The sequence below is a fragment of the Budorcas taxicolor genome, chromosome 23 (assembly GCF_023091745.1).
Source record: "Budorcas taxicolor isolate Tak-1 chromosome 23, Takin1.1, whole genome shotgun sequence".
Classification (NCBI taxonomy): Eukaryota; Metazoa; Chordata; class Mammalia; order Artiodactyla; family Bovidae; genus Budorcas; species Budorcas taxicolor.
In genome coordinates this window covers 23,925,116-23,937,920 of record NC_068932.1, presented here as the reverse complement: position 1 = coordinate 23,937,920, position 12,805 = coordinate 23,925,116, and the positions used below count along the sequence as shown (strand labels likewise).

The 12,805-nt window shown below is 48.9% G+C and overlaps 1 protein-coding gene across 2 annotated transcripts in view; it reads left to right on the top strand.

The window, feature by feature from the left end:
- Window positions 1–12,805, top strand: part of SH3PXD2A (SH3 and PX domains 2A) — a 246,450-nt gene that overhangs the window by 49,222 nt on the left and 184,423 nt on the right. The window lies entirely within an intron of this gene.

Here is a 12,805-nt window from a genome sequence, read left to right as displayed (position 1 = left end):
TGTATTCTCCCTTCACTAGAGTCCCTTACATACTGTCCTTCCCCTACTTCTTTGGAGCAGTTTTTCACGCTGTCTGAGGTGCTGTCTCCCAGGCTGCAGTCCTCATTTTACTCTCAATAAAACTAAACTAGCAACTCCTATGTTGTGCTTTTCTTTTTTTAATCAACGAGTGTTTCTCAACCCGTAACAACCTGTAGACTTACCTGAGAGCTCTGAAAACTACCAGTGTCCACTCCACCTTCCCGGATTCTAATTCAAATGGTATGGGTAGCGCTGGCAGACAGTGTTTTTAAAGCACTGCAGGTGATGGTATGTGTAGACAGGATTGCAGACTTTGGCTCCAAGAGCTCCACGTTGAACTTGAAATCGCTCCCCGAGAATGAGCACATACTGGATGTTGGCAGAATATCTAGAAGCTGACACTAGTCAGAGCACAGACTAAGAGAGCACAATTGTTTTGTAAAGAGGGAAATCTCATTTTAAATTTGAAAGCCAAACATAGTCCAATAAAACAATATAGAGATGTATAAAGTGAAATTATTCTATTCTTCTTAACCCAAATAACCATGATCATCAATTTGTGGCATTTTCCCAAATGTTTTAAATGTACACACACACACACATATATATATAAGCACAATCCCCATACACAACTCCCCCTCGAAATAAATCTTATCTTATTGTATACACACTGTTTTGTAATATTTTTTCTTTTCTCAATATACTGTGAACATTTTCCCTTGATGACAGAAAGAGCCGCCTTATCTTTAATAGATATATGACTCATAATTTGACCATTTTTTAAAACCGATATACTGTCAACCTTCCTTATTTTTTTTGCTGTTTCAAACAAAGCTGCATGAACATCTTTATATATATATATATATATATATATACATACACACATGCCTAGATGCACATATACACACACTTGTGTGGATAAATTCTTAGAAGTAAAATTGCTGTATCAAAGGGAATGCAGGTTTAGAGACTGCCAAAATGCTCTCTAAAATGATTGTTCCTGTCTATCCCATGCAACAGAATTCCTAATGACAGCCGTTCGCCTTGTGTCAGAAGTCAAGCTTTGCTGAGCACAGTAGAGAGGAAGGTGTGAGTGTGTCAGATGGCGGGGAGGAAATGGTGGGGTCACTTCCCCTTCAGGCTGTGTGTGGAGGAATCCGCTGGCCTCTGGCCTTGCCTGGCTGCTGTGTTTCCCAGGAAGAGGAAACCAACCCGTGTGTGTTAACCTCTGCTTGCTCCCCAGGGTGTGACAGGAGAACAGGGCACGTTCACAGGATGTGTGTGTCCAGGTCAGCAGGCCCAGGTCAGCCGTTGACTTCAGAGAATGTGGGGCTAGAATCATCCTTTCCAGCCCAGTCCTAGATCGCTGGGCTGCATCCAAGCCCCTTGGAAGCCCAGGACCATGGTCCTTTCCAGGCTTCGAGCGAGTATCTGGTTGTTTAAGGTTTCCAGGTCTTTAGCTCCTGAATGTCAATATACATCTAGAGTTTTTCTCGACTTCCACCATAGAGAGAGCCTCCTCCCCCTAGCCTGGGCATCCCGCCACCCTCTCTGAGCTCCTGGGCATTACCCAAGACATCTATGCTCACCTATTCTGGGCCTCTCCATCGGAGGACCCGCTGCCCCAAGGTGGTCAGATATATCTGTTCTGATAAGCTGGCTTGGGACCAGAGGGAGGTGGCAGGGCTGGAGGGAGGGAGGTGCAGAGGTCCAACCCCATGCCCTCAGGTAATCTGGAGAGCAAGCAGTGAGGGGCGACACCCAGGGCCCTAGAAGCTGCAGTGCCTTCCTTTCTTGACCCAGGAAGGGTCATTGGTGCCTCCAGAAACTTCTAGGAAAGAGGCAAAAACTCCAAGAGCACAAAAGACTGTGCTAGGCTCTTTGAAGGGGAAGATGGGGAGGAGAGGTCATGTGTGGCCAACAGCTACAGCGACCCCAGCTCTGTGGTTATTGCTTCCCTTGTGTTCTCATTAAGTTTCATGGTGGGGCAGGTGTTAGCACACCCATTTTACAGATGGGGAGTGGAGGCTCAGAGACACAAACAACTTCTCCAGTAGCCAGATTGGATTGCGTCTGAACCATGCAAAACGGAGCCCTGGTCCTCAAGCTGGTCTCACTACCCCACTGACACGTGGGTGGCCTCAGTACTGACCGAAGGGTCACCTACAGGTAAAGCAACCAATTGAAGAGCAAATCGTCATGGCGGGGGCTCCGCCTGGGTTCAAGGCAGTCTGGTGTAGTTATCAAAAAGGACGAAGTGGTCAAGGTGCGGGGTCAACACCGCATTTAAATCTGAGCTTTATCATGCACCCGTGGAACTTCAGGTAGATCTGTTATTTCTCAAGGTCTCTTCATTTGTTAACTAGAGATGATAACAACACTTTCCCCCACAGAATCAATGTCAGGATTAAATGAGATCATCAAGATAAAGTGCTTAGCAAAGCCTGGAATGCAGTTAAGTGATCAATACAGGGGCACGGCTATAATTTTTATTCCTACTGAAACCGCAAGCTCCTGCATTGAAGAGAAAGTTTTGTCAAAAAAAAGAAAAAAAACAACCAAAAAACTGGCTCATCCTGCTGTCCTAGCTGTGGTGACTGCAAGGACAGTTTCAGCAGCTGAACCTTTTTAAAGGTCTGTGTAAGTTTTGTCAATCCTGCTAGCTTCTACTTTGCACACTCATTTCCTCTCCAGGAAACATGAAAAAAAGAAAAAACACCTCCGACCCCGAGGGCCCTGCCACAGCCCATCCATCCTTTCTGTGGGGTGCTCCCAAGGATGGCCATTGTTCTCCCGGCCCTGGGCAGCAGAGCTATTTTTATTCTTCTACTTTCCCAGGCCAGCCTTGTTAGTAGTGTGGGGACAGAGAGAGAGAGAGAGAGAGAGAGAGAGAGAGAGAGAGAGAGAGAGAGTGTGTGTGTGTGTGTGTGTGTGTGTGTGTGTGTTCGTTCCCCTGCCCCTGTGCGTCTGTGTCCCTGATTCTTACTTCCTGCTCCCCTCCTGCTCCTATTCCTGGTGTCATGATTCAAGTCTCAGGGCAAATGGAAAGAAGTCAGTTCAACCCCCCCCTCCCCCCCCCACTCTTCCTGAGTATCCAAATAGCTAAGGTTCACTTGGGCACTCACCATGTGCCAGCCCCAACCTTGTGTCATCACATTTAAAGGGAAGCTCCCATTATAAACCACGCTTTGCAGCTAACGAGACCCTGTCACTCAGAGAGGCTAAGAAACATGCTCAGGCCCACACAGCAGTGAAGTGTGGAAGCAGAAATTCAAATCCACCAAATGCCTTCAAAAGCCATCTTTCTCCTCTGCAATGCCAGTGCTACCTTTGGTGCTTTCTGAGCCTCACTGGTTGGTACCGCATCGCTCCAGCTGGTTTTCCTGCTTGATTGGTCAGTGTGAGTCTGGCTGCTCCAGCTGAGCTGGAGGGCCTGGAGGTCGGGGTCTCTGCCCCATCTGTCGTGTGGCACAAAAGCCAGCAGCAGGCACTAATGTCACTCGACATCAGTGGGTTGCTTTGTTCCTTCTCTTACTTCAGTTCAGTTCAGTTCAGTTGCTTAGTCGTGTCCGACTCATTGCGACCCCATGAATCGCAGCACACCAGGCCTCCCTGTCCATCACCAACTCCCGGAGTTCACTCAGACTCACGTCCATCAAGTCGGTGATGCCATCCAGCCATCTCATCCTCTGTCGTCCCCTTCTCCTCCTGCCCCCAATCCCTCCCAGCTTCAGAGTCTTTTCCAATGAGTCAGCTCTTCGCATGAGGTGGCCAAAGTACTGGAGTTTCAGCTTTAGTATCATTCCTTTCAAAGAACACCCAGGACTGATCTCCTTTAGAATGAACTGGTTGGATCTCCTTGCAGTCCAAGGGACTCTCAAGAGTCTTCTCCAACACCACAGTTCAAAAGCATCAATTCTTCGGTGCTCAGCTTTCTTCACAGGCCAACTCTCACATCCATACATGACCACTGGGGAAACCATAGCCTTGACTAGACAGACCTTAGTCGGCAAAGTAATGTCTCTGCTTTTTAATATGCTGTCTAGGTTGGTCATAACTTTTCTTCCAAGGAGTAAGCGTCTTTTAATTTCATGGCTGCAGTCACCATCTGCAGTGATTTTGGAGCCCCCCAAAATAAAGTCTGACACTGTTTCCACTGTTTCCCCATCTATTTCCCATGAAGTGATGGGACCAGATGCCATGATCTTCGTTTTCTGAATGTTGAGCTTTAAGCCAACTTTTTCGCTCTCCTCTTTCACTTTCATCAAGAGGCTCTTTAGTTCCTCTTCACTTTCTGCCATAAGGGTGGTGTCATCTGCATATCTGAGGTTACTGATATTTCTCCCGGCAACCTTGATTCCAGCTTGTGCTTCCTCTAGCCCAGCGTTTCTCATGATGTACTCTGCATATAAGTTAAATAAGCAGGATGACAATATACAGCCTTGACGTACTCCTTTTCCTATATGGAACCAGTCTGTTGTTCTATGTCCAGTTCTAACTGTTGCTTCCTGACCTACATATAGGTTTCTCAAGAGGCAGGTCAGGTGGTCTGGTATTACCATCTCTTGAAGAATTTTCCACAGTTTATTGTGATCCACACAGTCAAAGGCTTTGGCATAGTCAATAAAGCAGAAACAGATGTTTTTCTGGAACTCTCTTGCTTTTTCCATGATCCAGCGGACTTACTTAGGGGACATTAAATGAGCACCTCTTAGGTATAAATTGTCTTGCTAGGCGTTAGAATGCCATGATCTGCCTTGAAGGAACTTCTGTTCTAATGGGGAGAAATGGGGTAGATCAAACATCCTCACACAGCCCTGGAGTGAGGTAACCACAGTTCTTCCCATCTTGCAGAGGAATGAATGGAGTAACCAGCTATTGGAAGCTTCCTCCAAACCCTCTTGCCTACACACTGCCCTCCAAATTAAATAATAAAGGCCCAGGATTCACACAAATGATGACAGATGCTGAGAGTGACGGATCCCCACTAGATATTCTTGAAGGTGTTTGATACGGTTTAGGAGCCTGCTGACTACCCCCTCCTTCACATCCCTTTAAAAAGCCCTCTTTCCCAAATGCAAGTCAAAACCACAATGAGGTGTCACTTCACACCTGTCAGAATGCCTGTTATCAGAAAGACAACAAATCATGAATGCTGGCCAGGGTGTGGAGAAACGGGAACCCTCAGGAACTGTTGGTGGGAATGTAAATTGGTGCAGATACTGGAAAACAGTGTGGAGTTTCCTCAAAAAATTAAAAATAGAACTGCCATATGATCCAGCAGTTCCACCTCTGGGTGTTTATCTAAAGAAAATGAAAACACTGATTAGAAAAGATATATGCACTTTTACGTTCATTGCAGCTTTATATGTGATAGCCAAGACAGGGAAGCTACCCAAGTGCCTGTCAACAGATGAATAGATAAAGAAGGTGTGAGATACACAGATGTATGAAAGTGACAGCGGTAGTCACTCAGTCCTGTCCGACTCTTTGCGACCCCATGGACTGTAGCTCGCCAGGCTCTCTCTGTTCATGGAATTTTCCAGGCAAGAATACTGGAGTGGTTTGCCATTCCCTTCTCCAGGGGATCTTCCTGACCCAGGGATCAAACCTGGGTCTCCCACATTGCAGGCAAGAATACTGGAGTGGTTAGCCATTCCCTTCTCCAGGGGATCGTCCTGACCCAGGGATCAAACCCAGGTCTCCCACATTGCAGGCAGGTTCTTTACCATCTGAGCCACCAGGGTAGCCCACATATATGTGTGTGTGTATATGTGTATATATATTCCATATGTGTACATAAGGGAATATTACTCAGCCATACAGAGAATGACGTTTTACAATCTGCAGCAGCATGTTCTGCTCAGGGAAGTAAGTCAGATGGAGAAAGACAAATACTACATGATTTCACTTATATGTGGAATCTAACAAACAGAAATGAACAAACAACAGAAACAGAGTCATAGATACAGAAAACAAACAAGTGGGTGCCAGAGGGGAGGGGGCGAGGGGAGGAGAACATAGACGAGAGAGATTAAGAAGTACAGACTTTCAGCTAAGAAAGAAGTGAGTCACAGGTATGAAATTACAGTGCAGTAAATATTGTCGATAATTATGTAGTACCCTTGTATGGGGACAGATAGTAACCAGAATTATGGTGATGCTTTTGAAATGTGTAGCAATATCAAATCATTATATTATGCACCAGGAACTAACATAGTGTTATAGGTCAATTTACTTCAAAAACAAACTTGTAGCAAAAGAGATCAGATTTCTGGTTACCAGAGAAGGGTGGGTGGAGTGGGAATTTGACTAAGGATAAAAATTCCCAGTTGTGAGATAAGTAAGTACTAGGGATATGACGTACAACATGAGAAATGTCATTAACACTGCTGTATATCACATGTGAAAGTTGTTAAGAGAAAATTCTAAGAGATCTCATCACAAGAAAAAAATTTCCTATTTCTTTGATGGTATATCCGTATTAAATGCTGGATGTTCTTGAAGCTTATTATGGCAGTCATTGCGTGATGGATGTAAGTCAAATCATTACGCCGCACACCGTAAATATATACAGTGTTGTATGTCAAGTATATCCCAATGAAACTGGGAGGGGGAAAGCTCTTTTCCCAGAGGAGAACCTTTTGGCACAGGTTTATAGCGGGTGCATGGCAGCTATGTTTTGGAGGGGTGGGTGGATCCTGGTTCTGGGAGGAGCCTTCTGTGGGCCACACTCCTTGTCTCTTGCAAGCCTTTCTGGGGTTTGCTTCTGCTGTGTTTGTTATGATTGCTCCGTAAAGAGGTCCAGAGGGAGCCTGGCTTGGGTGGTCTGAGGCCTGAAAGGCTCCACCATCTGGTTATGAACCCATACTGAACCTCTGTGTGTGTGTGTGTGTGTGTGTGTGCGCACACACGTGTGTATGCACGCGTGTGCACTTTAGAGGGGAGGTTGCCCCCAAGTCCAGGCTTCTAAGTGCTGCTTGTTGCTCAAATCTGCAGTGTCATTTACCCTCCCCACCCCATGAATAATCATCCACTCCAGAGGAGATGTCAGAGCTTTAGAGGACTACACCCTGAGGGTACTCAGAAATGTTAGCCAGGTGGCCACAGGCCATTGAACTCGATTTTGCTGGCAGGGTTGTGGGCTGGCAAAGCTTTTGTACCAAGTCGGATGTATTTATATTCTGCCCCTTGACCTCTGAGAATTTGCTTCTGGAGATGGGCGTAGTCCCCAGATGTTGCTGCTAGCGACCTCTTTGGTGCTTTAAACCCAGTAGATTTTCAGTCATTAGCCAGCCAGTCATATTTCAGGGTGCCCAGCAGACTGCCAGGCCTGGGATACCTCAGAGGAGTGAGCGAATACAGTTGCTGCCCTTGGGGAGACTGGGAGGACATAGTCACCCAAGTGAAATGGACAGGGTGACGGCGTACGTCCAGGGCTGGGTCATCCTGAGTCAACAAGTAGTAAACAGAGGCAGATCTAGTAAGGGGCTAGTTGTGAAAAACAGACTGTGAGCACCGCAAGGGAGGACTGCAGACGTGCTAGGCTGGTGGGCCCAGGTCCGATGATGAAATCTGGGAGGCTTTCAAATTGGGTGCATCCAACTGTTATCAAGATGGGTCTTTGACACCGGAGTCTCCGCCGCTTATTAGTGGGGGTCAGTGGGCCCAGGCAGAAGGAGAAGGGGCATTAGCCCAGCATTGGTGGAGCCCTTGCCTTGGGAGCAGCAGCCCTGGGATCCTCTGCCCTGCTGGGTGAGGTGGGTCTTGGGGACCAACCCAGTCTAATTTGAGACTCTCCTGCCCGTCATAGGACTTAGTAAAGACTTAGTACATGGGGCCCTTTGAACAGAAGGTTAGATCCAATTGGTACCTTAGGTGGGCTAGCATGATGAACTTCTCCAGCAGGAAGCCAGAGCTGAAATCAGCTCCCTAAATAAGAATTCCCCTTTCCTGGCTGTTGAAATGTGTTCATTCAGACCTCTGTGGCCATAGCCTTTAGCAGCCTATTCCAAACATTAAGCATCCATTCATCTAGAAGATCTGGGAAAGTGGAGGAACTGGGTCCTGAGGAGATACTGTAACCTCAAGGGACCTGGGGAGAAGGCAATGGCAACCCACTCCAGTGCTCTTGCCTGGAGAATCCCATGGACAGAGGAGCCTGGTGGGCTGCAGTCCATGGGGTCGCTAGGAGTCGGACACGACTGAGCGACTTCACTTTCACTTTTCACTTTCATGCACTGGAGAAGGAAATGGCAACCCACTCCAGTGTTCTTGCCTGGAGAATCCCAGGGACAGGGGAGCCTGGTGGGCTGCCGTCTATGGGGTCGTGCAGAGTTGGACACGACTGAAGTGACTTAGCAGCAGCAGCAGCAGCAGCAAGGGATCTGGAAAGCAGTGACAACCTACCCAGGGGACACGGTGCTGTGTCCTGGTTAGAAACGTTTCTGTATGCATTAGGAGGAAGGACTCCTTTCTCTGTGTGCCTGCATCCCAGAGCCGTGGTGCACAGTTTGGGGTGCAGAATATAGGCTAACTTTTGCCCCCTACTTATCCATAGCAGTCTTTGGACAGTAAACAACTTATACAACTATAGGCGACAGCCCTCGTCTTCGCCAACTATTCCCACCCTGTGTTGGTATAAGCAGGTGAAGGAAGGTTGTCATTGGGTTTCCACTTGGTCGAGGGCCAGGGGCAGCTGGCAGGGGTTTAGGGAAAATAAGACCTCCTCAGTAAACTGAGCCACCGTGGCCAGGTGAAGATTTCCCCACACTTCCTAACTTCTTGCCTCTGACTGTACTCTTCATCAGCAAAGGGAGCAGTGGGTACTTACTGGCACTTTCTAATTAAGCGTGGGCAGGTCCCAGGCCTTCTAGGAATGATTAGGCCATAGCTTTGGGTCATTAATTGGTCGCAGTCCAGGTCTGAGCATGGCCCTCCCTCCACAGGAACTGGGCTGGGCTTCAGTCTCAGTTCTTTGGAGCTGAGCTGCTGGTCTGATTTGCATCAAGGCTGTTTCCTTGTTGAAAGGAGCAGGACTTGGAAGTCTTGGAAGCCACAGACATTTCTGGGCCTAATGAGCTGAGCAGATGGAAAGCAACCCAAAATGGCCCCAGAGTGGGTGGGCTGGTGGAACGGAGGCATCGCGGAGTTTCTGTAGTTGAGTCTGTGGAGGAGGATGAGCGTGGCAGGTGGACTTGAGACTCTAGGGCTTCCTCTCTAGGGGAGGCTGGACACAATCCCTAGATGCTTGCCATCTGCCTGAAGTGACCAGAGATGGGGAAATAGAATCCATGCTTTTTTTAATCCAGAAGGAAGGGAAACTCCACCCGGGGAAACATGACTCCAAGTAAAGTACGTGCAGGCAGAATGTTTAATTGAAAACCTTTCTTGAGACCCAGCTGCTGGGTAACCTTATCCTGGTCCCTCCTGCAGCCAGAGGAGGGTTTACCTGGGCCCCTGACGCAGACCCAGTGAGCAGAGCTGGCTTTCTCCAGTGACCTCTGCCCTGTCCCCTTCCCCTCCACCTGCTCCTTCTCTGCGGTTCATCCCTAAGGTTTCCCACACAGCCAGCTCAGGTGGGCTTGAGGAACTCTGCTGTGGGGTGGGGCAGTGGGGACAGGGCTGGGATTGTGATGATCTGGGTGCCCATCTGGGCTGATCTAGGATGATCAAGCTTTGGAAGCAAGCAGACCAGCAAACAAGAGGGAAAGGGGCCTGGAGGGTATCCGTGGATCCTCCCTGGCCTCCAGGGAGGCCTCTGACACTTTCTTTAGCTCAGGGTTTACACTGTTTGTCCAGGAGGGTGGGCTGGGCATGGGGGTGGGAGGCTCTGGCAAGTCCCAGAGGTCTGGGAGAACCTGGAATGGGGGCTCCTTTCCCTACTCCCACATCTAGTCACCAGTTGTTGTTCAGTCACTCAATCACTCAGTGTCCGACTCTGTGACCTCCTAAACTGCAGCACGCCAGGCTTCCCTGTCCTTCACTATCTCCCAGAGTTTGCTCAAACTCATGTCTATTGAGTCTGTGATGCCATCCAACCATCTCATCCTCTGTCACCCCCTTCTCCTCCTGCCCTCAATCTTTCCCAGAGTCAGGGTCTTTTCCAGTGAGCTGGCTTTTCGCATCAGGTGGCTGAAATATTGGAGCTTCAGCTTTAGCATCAGCCCTTCCAATGAATATATAGGGTTGATTTCCTTTAGGATCGACTGGTTTGATTGCCTTGCTGTCCAAGGGACAGTCACCAGAGAGCCAGTTTTTCTTGTGGGTTCAGGTAAAGTCTTAGATAGCGACAATGCCCTATGGCTCTTCGACTGTTTTGAATAGTAAAGGAGGAAGGGCAGGTGTTCCTGGTCTTGTGCTGATCAGTCCTAGACTAGGAATTAGGAAGCCCGGTCTCCTGTCCTAGCTCTGCCACTTACAGGGGGAGCACGCCTGCGATGAAACCAACGTAGTGGGTCAGGCCGGTAGCTTTGCAGGCTGTGTGCACAGAGTAGAGGAAGAGCCTGAGGGTCTGAGAGGCTGGGCTGAGGTCCCACAGCCATGACAAGAAAGGTCCTAAGAGTGGCTGACTCCAGAGTCTGTGCCTCTTCCCTGGCGAATCGCCATCCTAGGTTCTAGGTTCCTCCTTTGCAAAAGGAGGGGCCTCCCAGCTGCCAGAGCCAGTGAGCCTGTGATTAATTCTCCCTGGGAGGTGACGGGAAGCCCCTAATTACTAGAGAGGATGGAGCAGGGGTCATGCTAAGCCCAGTTAAGCCCTTCCTCTGGGTCCCGCTTGGCTGGCCAGGGAGAAAGACTGCTGTCTAATGGCCTGCGAGTGAGGGCAGGCTCTTTCCAAGAGGGCCCACTCACTTGGGGCCTCCTTCTGGCGTGTTGTGCATAACGTCTCTAGGAAGGGGAGATGTGGGTGGAAGGGAGTTGTAGCCAGCAGGATTTGGGATTAAAGGAGCTAGACGTCAACAGGGGGGATGGGGTGAGCTATAACCCCCCAGAAAAACCCCAGAGCGTCTTGCCACAGTTGGTGGAGCCGGTTGGGTATGAGAGTTTCCTCCATGTCCGTCTGGCTTTGTAGCATTCTTCACTGTTGACTTCTGTCTGGGCCAAGTTCTGTCTCTTCTTGGTCTCAGGCTCTCAGGATTAGTCTGCCTCCCCCATGTTCCTCAAGGGTTGTACAGACTCCTCAGATCACCCAAAACTTTATTGAAAAAGATGCCATTCAGTCCTGATCACGAAGTGTGATTAAATATCCCGGCTCCTGAATTTACATATAGGTAGACAGTCCAGTATAGTTAAGAGCATAGGAATTAAACTCAGCTGGACTTGGGTTCAATCCTTTGCTCTGTATTTTCCTAGCTGTGTGACCTTGGGCAAGTTATTTGGCTTCTCTGAAACTCAACTTCCTCTTGTGCAAAACGGGGATGGCAGTGGTAGCTACCTCACTGAGCTGAAGATTAAATGAGCTAGTGCATATGAGTTCTTTACACTGTGCTGGCACATAGTAACCATTACCTAAATGGTTTCTACAGTTTATTGTATGAGATATATGTTTACATATGATATAAAGCAAAGCATATCCCTGGGTGTTTATTTATGTCAGTAGTTTATTTTGGGCTTGTGAGGACAGGGACAGCCTTTTCACTTAATGTTCTTTCTTGTTGGGATCACATAAAACATGTCCTAAATACCCCATTTCAGGGTGGCAACACTCAGCTGTATTTGCTTTGCTTTATAGCTGTCTCCTTGGGTGCGTTTCAGAACAAACACTCCGCACTGCACGAGGCTAACTCTGTGACTTAGAGATTGGAGTGGAGAAGGGGCTAGACTCAGGGCTTGCTTCCTTGGCTGTTAACTGAGCAGCCAAACAACAGCCTCACACTCCCGTGTGCAAAACCCTTGTGGACTCAGTGTTCGTGCCTCCCCCAGTCCCTCCTGCTAAGTCCCCATGTTAAAGTCCAGATCCCCGGTATGATGGTATCCGAGGTGGAGCCTTTGAGAATTAATTAGGTCCAGACGCGGTCGTGAAGGTAGAGCCGCAATGATGAGTTTAGTGTCCTTATAAGAAGAGAAGGAAACTAGAGCTCTTGTCTCCACCACGTGAAGGTACGACAAGGTGACCGGAAAGCAGGTTCCACCTGGAACCTTGATCTGGGGTTTCCAGCTTCCATGACTGTAAGAAATAAACATTGTTGTCTAAGCCACCCAGTCTGTGGAGTTTTGTTACAGCGGCCCAGGCAGATCAGATCGCCCTGCTCTAGGCAGTGAAGCCCACCACTCTGATGCCAAGGTGTCCGCACGCACCTCCTCTTCGCTCCCGTTCCTCCCTTTTCACGCCCCTGGCTTCTCTGGCCACTTTGTTCCCCTCTCTGGTGGATTCCCCCTCACACCTCCTGAGTCAGAATCACCAGGCAGAGGCCTGGGAATAGGGGTTTTTACTGAGCTCCCCAGGTGATTCCGATGAACAGGGCATCCTGGCGAGGGGACTGGTGCAGGGACCTAGAGCTGCCTGGTCTGCTCTGAAGGCGGAAGGAGCAAATGTCTTAACCCTGGGTCGGAGGCCTCACAGCAGGCACCGGGGGACGTTCAGCAGAGTAGCTCTGAGGTTGTGTGGGGGACCCTACCTCTAACCGAGGCCTCGCCCAGGAAGGCATGTCTTTGGTGTGGGTTCAGGTGAGGAACAGAAATGGGGCGAACAATAGGCCAGATTGTGTAGGTCTTCTCCAGTCAGCAGTCCTGCCCACCTCCTGGGCCAGGCAGCCTTCCACAGTGGCCTGAGTAGCAGTGGTCC